This window comes from Oxyura jamaicensis, chromosome 2 (assembly GCF_011077185.1).
Source record: "Oxyura jamaicensis isolate SHBP4307 breed ruddy duck chromosome 2, BPBGC_Ojam_1.0, whole genome shotgun sequence".
In the NCBI taxonomy this organism is placed as follows: Eukaryota; Metazoa; Chordata; class Aves; order Anseriformes; family Anatidae; genus Oxyura; species Oxyura jamaicensis.
Genome location: NC_048894.1, coordinates 148,796,890 through 148,805,718, shown reverse-complemented (window position 1 = coordinate 148,805,718; position 8,829 = coordinate 148,796,890). Strand labels below are relative to the sequence as shown.

Sequence of the window (8,829 nt, the reverse complement as noted above, 5' to 3'; positions counted from 1 at the left end):
TTTTTTTTTTTTTTTTTTTTTTTTTTTTTCTGTCACAACAGAGAAACAGTTACAAATCAGTTGCTATATTAAAAGTGGGTGAAGATGTACATCAGACAAGGAAATCCATGGTATTATTCCCTCTGCTTTGTTCTGAGTGAACCTCAGGAAGTCACCCACTCTGCTGTAGAGGTTCATGTGAGAACTACACCGTTCATCATATCAGGGGGAAAACCCATTCTTGTATGATGGGTTTTGCTGCTGCAGTTCATCTGCCTGCATGTTTGATCTGCTACTCTCTTTAGTTTTCCTGTCATGGTCTTGCCAGGAAAGAACACACACTGTTCAGAAATTGGTCTCTCCTGGCCTTTTAGAAACTTTTGACTCATTTCCTTCCAACAGTGACATCCCTTATCAAAAGTGTAAGCAGAAATAAACCAGTTATCTTGGACCATCAGTGATTTGAATATCTCTATTAATCATTTAACCCTGAAAATGTGTGCCAAAGTATTCAAAATATTCATCAGCTTCAGTGGGATTTGTTTCCCTTTCAAAATCTTTGAAACTCAGGCCAGTTTGTGGAACTGGACTACTGCAGAAGGACTTAAGCTTGGGTTCCAATTTTTAAAGTTTTAGCTTTCATTAATTTTATATTAAAAAAAAGAGGGGGGGGAGGGGGTGGGAGAGGGGGGAAGGACACGATATGAGTGCATTATGCCCAAGGAGAAAAGGAGAATTATCTGCAGGCATATAGCCATACCAATTAGGTAATGAGAGACATTGTCAACAGACCACTAACCTGACCTAAAATAATTTCAGCTTAGCTGATTGGCACTTAGTAGTTTTGATGATCACTTGCTGAAAGCTTGCCACTTAGCTGTACACCATGCTGTCCTGTACATAACATATACAAGAGTTTTTCAGGCTCACCCTCACAGAATCACAGAAAAGCTGAGGTTGGAAGTGACCTCTGACGATCAATCATCTGGTCCAACCCCCCCTGCCAAGAAGGATCACCCAGCATGTTGCCCAGGATGGCATCCAGATGGGTTTTGAATATCTCCAGAGAAGGAGATTCCACAACCTCTCTGGTCAGCCTGTTCCAGTGCTATGTCACCCTCGCCGTAAAGAAGTGCCCTCTCATATTCAGTGCCCTCTCATATTTTGTTCCTAAGTGAAACAAAAATAAACTACAAATTCTCCATTAGAGGCTCTTCACAATATATGTGGTCTGTGATGCTTTCGTCTCAAGCAATAACAACAGCCCTACATCCTTACCATAGCCAAAGAGACACAAGGAGATTGCATACTAGACTTTTGTACTAGAGAGAAGAGAATAAAGTGATATAGCAACAGTGTTTTAATACCCTAAGAAAGATATCATCAAGTCCTTTCCTGTCCAACACTGCTACTATGCTCATGATCATAATATTTGTATTTTACCTTCTAAGCATAAGTGAATCCAGAGAGATAGAAAGTAATGCAAAAATTCCTCAGGCTATTTTTTTTTTTTTTTTTTTTTTTTTTTTTTTTCTGTGCACAAGACTATGGAATGAGTATGATTTCATCTGGGCTGGAACCTGGTCCAAGAAAAATGCATTTAGTCCCAAGGATACTTCCTATCTCATATTCCTGTAGTGGAAGACTTTGATCAGAGTACTCTGCATGTGTTCACATTACTCTCAACATGTGAAGGTAGTGCAGCTTGCCCCTCACTGTGCTCCTGTTAGCTGCCACGTGTGATCTGAGAACTCCCTATAGGGAAAGAAAAGATGGAATCAAGCTGGTCAGAACTGTGCTGCCTTGCCCCTTATTATTATTATTATTATTATTCATGGCCAATTCATGATGCTGCTTTGTGGGACACTTGCTGTTCTCTCTATCTTTTCCCCTGGGGTCCTTTGGTCATGCCAATCATTTAAAGAGAGGATAAATGCAGCTACATAAAGGCACAGTAAGAGAGGGATAGTGTGCCCTCCAGCTACTTTGTCCAGCCGTAGACAATTTTCACCACATATTCTTGCTTCTCTAGGCATAGTGGAGAATGCTTTTATTTTCCATCCTTTCTGAACTCATTATCATCAGAAGTCAGTGACATTGCTGCAAATTAACACCTGGTCTCTGTTTCTAAAAAAGAGAAAGCCTATCAGGTGGACACTTAAAAAAATCAATTCCCATGATAAAGCCAAGGATATTAAAAAGAGAGAGAGAAAGAAACACACAGAGATGACAGAGTGCAGCTCTCCCACAGAAACAGACAGAGTGGCAGCCAGCCATTGTTCCGAAAGGCAACATCAGCACCAAGAATCAGATGACTAAGCTCCTGATAATGAATGAAATATTTTTCCTACGCTGAAAAAATTCTGGCACTGCAGAAGGACTCAGGATAAAAGAAGCAACTTGAAGGGCCTTTCTGAAGGACACCATCAGATGCCCTACTGCTACAAGAAATTCCAGGCCCCTGAAGAGAAGAGATGGTTGTGGATGATACCAGGGATAAAGGGATACAGTCTTAAATTAGTATAGACTTAATGGAAAAAAAAAATGAATAGCATTTTCTGTTAAATGGTATCAGTTTTGTTGTGAGAGGCATGACACAGTATTGGTCAGGGTTAGAGATGGCTCTGAAAGCAAAACAAACAAACAAACAACAACAACAAAAACAAAAACAAACAAAAAAAAAAACCACACAACAGGAGAACCTGGTTAATTCTGAGTCTTGCAAGCGAAAAAAGAGCATCTTGAAATGCTAACCCCTGCTCAGATTGTTATTGTCACTTGTCTGCTGAAATCTGGGAAGCCAAAGCAGAGCTGGAAAGGAACATGGTGCCTACATCTTAGCACAAAACCACTTCAACACACAGATGGGGAGTGGTCAAGTCCTAAAGGGAAATTCACGAGGACTCAACTCCTCGCTTGACTGGAGATTCTTGCTATCACAGCTGCCTTCTGACACCCCACACAGAGGTAACCTATATCTGCATTGTACTAATGTGTCATGCATGTACTAGTGTGATGTTTACACAACACATCATGTTGCTGGCACTGTGACCCTATGTTAGGGAAAAAGAAGACATTGACCAAGTGAAGAAGGGAGGCTGTAGCGAGGTGGGGATTGGTCTGTTCTCCCACGTGCCTGGTGACAGGACGAGGGGGAATGGGCTTACGTTGCGCCAGGGGAGTTTTAGGTTGGATCTTAGGAAGAACTTCTTTACCGAAAGGGTTGTTAGACACTGGAACGGGCTGCCCAGGGAAGTGGTGGAGTCACCATCCCTGGAGGTCTTTAAAAGATGTTTAGATGTAGACCTTACGGATATGGTTTAGTGGGGACTGTTAGTGTTAGGTCAGAGGTTGGACTTGATGATCTTGAGGTCTCTTCCAACCTAGAAAATTCTGTGATTCTGTGATTCTGTGATTCATAAGTCAGTGCCATGTCTGACAGTGTCAGTGTTATCCAACTCTACATGGACTATGGGAAGATGTTTCATCTCACCCTTACCAAAATGAAAGACAGAAATATGATGAAATTAAAAGGTCCAGATGTCCACATATAAAGTAATATACATATATTTATATTTAAGAATTTAATATTAAATATATTTTATGGTGAGCAGTTGCAAGCAAAAGAGAAGGGCTTACAGTGTAAACTGGGTTTTTAAAAGGTCTTCTTTCTTCTGGTAAAATGTCTTCTGAGATAGAATACCTCCATTAAAGTAAATTTTCATCCACTTGACTTTATATATTTCAACTCACGGGCTAAAAAGTTTGCAAAAGTTTACAATGCTACTGCAAATATTAAAATCTTCCTGAGGTTTATTGTCTAGGAGAATTACTACAGGCAATCTTTTTTTTTAAAAAAAAAAATAATAATAATAATAAAAAAATCTTCCCTTCAATGCAGCCAAGCAGATGGACAGGTTGGGTATCAGTTGAAGATTCTGGAAGTAGCAGCACTATTAAGACTGAGTGACCCATACAATTCTGCTACACAGAGACCTAATTCTCTCCAAAAATCAAATTTAGTCATGACAGAAGCTTTGATTCAAGGTTTGCTCTTGCATTTGCAAACCAGAATATCTTCTCTACTGATTTGGTAAAAATATTTTGAATGATGTATACAAAGCTAGGATCATATCCGAAAGTCAAAATCAGTGCTGATTTCCTAGTAATTATATTCCCTTTTATTCTGAAAACTAGGTAATCCTAAACAGCAGTACATTTCTTACATTAAATATCAGACCCAAAGGTCAAGGCTTCAGTGGGGACACGGCATCTACAAAGCTTTCATTAACAGTGTTGTGAGGCTTTGAAGCTCCGCTGTGCAACTATTAGCTGATCTCATTTAACAAACAGGCCTATGTGTTGTTTGTGACTAAGCAGGTGATGATTTTCACTCCAGCACCACCAGTCAAGGACTTTCCACTACCAGGACCCAGTGCCCAGCACTGAGGTCAGGGTGTGAGTGTTCAGAGGTCCAGGCTGCAGCAGGGGAAAAGGGAAATGTTATCTCCATTGATTTTTAGTTCAAAGAAAGCTTTTTGCTTTCACACTTTGAAAAACACAGACTATCAGATCATCTCACAGCCAGGCTAATAGTGGGGTTTGTTCTATTTCATGGTTAACATATTACGTTTAATGCTTGCAGGAATAGAAACTGCTCAGATGGCAATTTCCTCTCTGTACTCATTAAATTCTCTTACAAATCTATAGTCTATTAATAACAATGAGATTGTTCTCAGTAACTCACAGACTTAAAAATAAACTATTTGGTACAGTTTTTCTCTACAGATAAAAGCAATTGTGTTCAGGGAGTTTCTATATAGTGACAAAGGATAATAAGTATTTTTACTTACTTTCTAATAAGATGTCATATTTTAGAGACAAGCTCTAAAACACTCTAAAGCACATGTACATACTGTTTTGGATTGTGAAATCTCATTTTCTGGTAACAGTTATTTGATGAGCAGATGGAAAGAAGTATGTATTTATGCAAAGATAAGGTCAGGCTGCAGCATATATTAAGCATGGCACCAGTACTGCAAAAACAATGAGGATCAAGTATACCTGTGGATGACTTCACAGGAAGGGGAGCAGGAAGACAAAGAGAATACAAGCTAGGATATGTTAAGGGATTATTAGTCTAATTATGAACATTAGATAAATTAAAGCAAGAGAGATACATAGCAAATTCCAATAAACAGGGGAAATGATGAATGCTATAAGAAAAAAAAAAAAAAAAAAAAAAAAGATGAGTAAATTTGAGTCTATGTCATTTCTGGCACCTACAAATTTTGTGTATTTCACCCATTTATTCATCTGAATTTGTATTCCCAGCTGGAGAAGTTAAAAAAGGCAGCTGACAGCCTTAGATCAGCAGACATTAGCAGAAAAAGATTTAATTTCCAGAAACTTGCATCATTTTTAGTGACAGACAGGTTATGGGTGATGGTAAACAGACTACTGTTTTAGTGCACAAAGATACCCATTTCTGCTATGTCTTCAGTGTGAGATGGCAGGGGAAGCTGTGCAGCACTTCCACACATCTTATATGCTTTTGTCTTTGTAGAAAAATGAGGTTTCATTTGTTCATTTGTTCAAAGAAATCTTATATAATACATTGTTTAATACATAGGAAAAAAAAAAAAAAGAATAAAAATAGAATGACTATGATAAATAAATAATTAAATAAAATCATAAACTTCCATGTAGTCATGTGGGAAAGACAAAAAAAAATTAAAAAAAAAAAATCACAGTGAAGATCCATGGAGGTTGCAAAAGTTATTGCAGTCAAACTAACTGGTGAACGTAAATTATGCCTCTTCCATTAAACCTCATCTCCAAAGAAAATTAATAAATGCTACAGATCTCGCTAAAGGTCTTGTGCATTTGTCAGTGAAGGTTTGCTCTTCCATTCTTCACATACTGATCAAAATGAACACTGTCACACTGTACCTGTTCAGTGAAAGTAGGAGGATTTGCCCCAGTTGTGGACTTACTCTGAAAAGATTCCTGAAGTTCAGAAGTCATCCAGCCCCAGTGAAATTCACCCAAATGTGGCATATGGTCCACCCTAAAAGAATACTAAAAGAAACACAAATAATAGCTAGGATATGTAATCACATTGAGAAACTGTTTGGAAAGAGATACGTTTTCTGATTGCTGTGTAAATGGTCCCAAGACTTGCATAAACGTCCTGGCTAACATGAATACACAAACCCTTTACTAGCAAAGGCAAATAAGATAAGGATTTTTTGTTCTGTTGCCATTCAGTCTTTGAAGCAGTGACGGTCTAGACAAACCAAGTTTTGCTTAACCTCCTGTTAAAGATGAAATATGCCTAGAAAGAAAACACATAAAGTTACTATGTTTTAAATGTGGGGGAAGGGGATGAATTATACCACATACAACTCAAAAATTTTGTACTTTTCAGAGTCTGTTTTCTGGCAGCTATTTTCTGAGAATACCGTTAATGCAAGCAAACAACCAATCTGTATCAGAAAGTAAAAGAGCATAAGAATTTAAATACTAACATTTTAAAGTGAACCTAGGCCTTCGGCATTCACATCAGTGAGTTACCAAGTCATATATGCCTCTGAAAGCATGCCAGCTTGCATTATGGCTGCTTGTCTAGCTGAAATTGAGCACTGTTATTACACTTTTTTTCTAACAGGAATAACACATTTTCATGCCTGGAAGGCACCTCAGAGAATGATCAGGTAGTAAACCTAACAAGATAAAGGCCATTCTTCTTGCACTACATGTATCACAGTTGTGGATGTGAAGCACAACACTCTGAGTAGGTTGGCTGATGAATAAAGGAGACACTCACTGCTGGGTGTTAAATATGATTATCTGGAGAACCAACAGCTCAGAAAGCTCCCAAGTTGGTGACTGCTGGAAGAGGGAATACCAGGAAAGAGTCACCTTGCATGTAAACCTTGTTTCTTACATCCTTTCCCATAAAGATCTCCACTGGCTATTGTCAGTCAGGACAGTGGGCTAGATGGAGTTTGTCTTGTGTGGTTCAGCAGTTAGTGTGCTTCATCTCGGCTGCAGCTCTTCCTCTCACAGTTCATTAGGACAATTTTGAAGTGTCATATCTCAGGTTTTTGCTCCTATAGTGAAGTAGGAAATAAGAGAGGTCAATTTCTCCATTTCCATTTTCTTACCCACTATTGGTTCCACATGATTGTGTTGATTAATCATAGCCATTAATTTCATAGTTTCCCTATGGCATTAGTTGTGGCTTTTCAAGGTAACATATTTTCTCCTTACTACAAAGGGAAAATATGTGGGGAAAAAAAAAAAAAAAAAAAAAAAAGGAAAGAGATCAGAGTAAAATGTGAGAAGCAAAGGTAAAAGACTGAGGGGGGCAGAGATGGGCAGAGGTATGTATGAAGCAGGCTGGTATTTGTCTCTTCCTTAAATATATATATATTTTAAGACAGTGCATTGAGGAATTGGCTGATTGACAGTGGAGATGGAGATTGCTCCAGTCAACCCTGTCTCTGGACCACAGGATTGCAATTTTTGTATTGGAAAACAGCTGTAGATGACACTGAGGAAAACAAAGACTTACCTCATCTTCAAAGAAGTCCACTGTACTTCGGGGTATTTGCACTTCTGACTGCAGAAGTTATCCTTATCTTCCCCAGATCTGGATAGTCATGCCACAAACTATAGCATTGTGCCTGCCAGTGCCGTACCATTAGGATTACTTGTAATGCAGTGGAGTTGTTCAAACTCTAAGATAAATGTGTCTGTCTTCCTGGGAACACCAGGAGATGTGTGATGGTTCTGGGGAATGCTCAGAGCTTGACTGATGTATCTGGCATCAGCAGGGCAAGGAAGATCAGTTACTGGATTGAGTGAAGGCTACATCTGCTCTCTGAGTTGCACATCCTGCTGTTCATGGCTGAGGTGATCTTTGTGATGGTTGAGAGGAAGAGGGGAAAATCCAAGTAAGAATTTACATTAAATGTGAAATGAGGATATCCCCTGATGGAAGCTGAAGTCTCGTCATTTATTTTCTTTAGGTTGCAAACTCCTTGTAAGTCCAGGATGAACCCCACCTCGATTCTTCTTGTATTGCTGTGCTACTACTGAAAACTGATTCATTGCTGACAGTGTTAAGGATATTTTCTCATAGGATCTGAGACAATATGCACTCTTATTGGAATTTCTAAGAAAACAACTTATTATCATCAAATGTCAAAATTTGACAAGCATGCATGAATCTCTGTCCCACTCCCTGTCTCTCACCTCCTCTCATCTCCAAATCAAAATATTTTCTGTTTAGGTTTCTCTTGGTATTTTTGTATTTTTTCTTAGTGAAATCTAGACATAACGTGGAAACACTTTGTGATACAGGGTACAAACCCACCCAAGATGGCATTCAACTTATGCCTGGCAGTAAAGTAGATGAGAGGTGTTTTTGTCATATGGAGATGTGGCCAAAGAAGTGAAATGATACAACTCCAAGTTTAGATTATTTGTGATTCAACCTGATTCTAGCATAGAGGAAAACAAAATCTTATCTATGACACAGATACTATGACAAACTGGAAAACAAAATATGATACTATGACACTGATACTATGACAAAATGGAAATAAACCATTGGGGTTTTGCTTATAGTCTTCAATGTTCCAGATGTTGTTTTGGTGACTGCTATAACCTACTTGCTGTGAAGAAGCTATTCCTGCTGGGGACTAGATTCAGGCTAGGTAGTTAGCAAATTTGCTGTTAGTATCAGACTGAACTCTGATAGCTTTATATAATTTCTATTCTATTCTATTCTATTCTATTCTATTCTATTCTATTCTATTCTATTCTATTCTATTCTATTCT

At 38.5% G+C, this 8,829-nt stretch overlaps 1 long non-coding RNA gene across 1 annotated transcript in view; it reads right to left on the bottom strand.

Annotated features, from left to right (window-relative positions):
• The window catches only part of LOC118163069, a 10,999-nt gene extending 4,937 nt beyond the window's left edge, over positions 1-6,062 (bottom strand). Inside the window, exon 1 of the long non-coding RNA XR_004748824.1 lies at positions 5,976-6,062. This is a non-coding gene — a long non-coding RNA (uncharacterized LOC118163069). The remainder of the gene's footprint in view (positions 1-5,975) is intronic.
• Between the last annotated feature and the right edge of the window lie 2,767 nt (positions 6,063-8,829).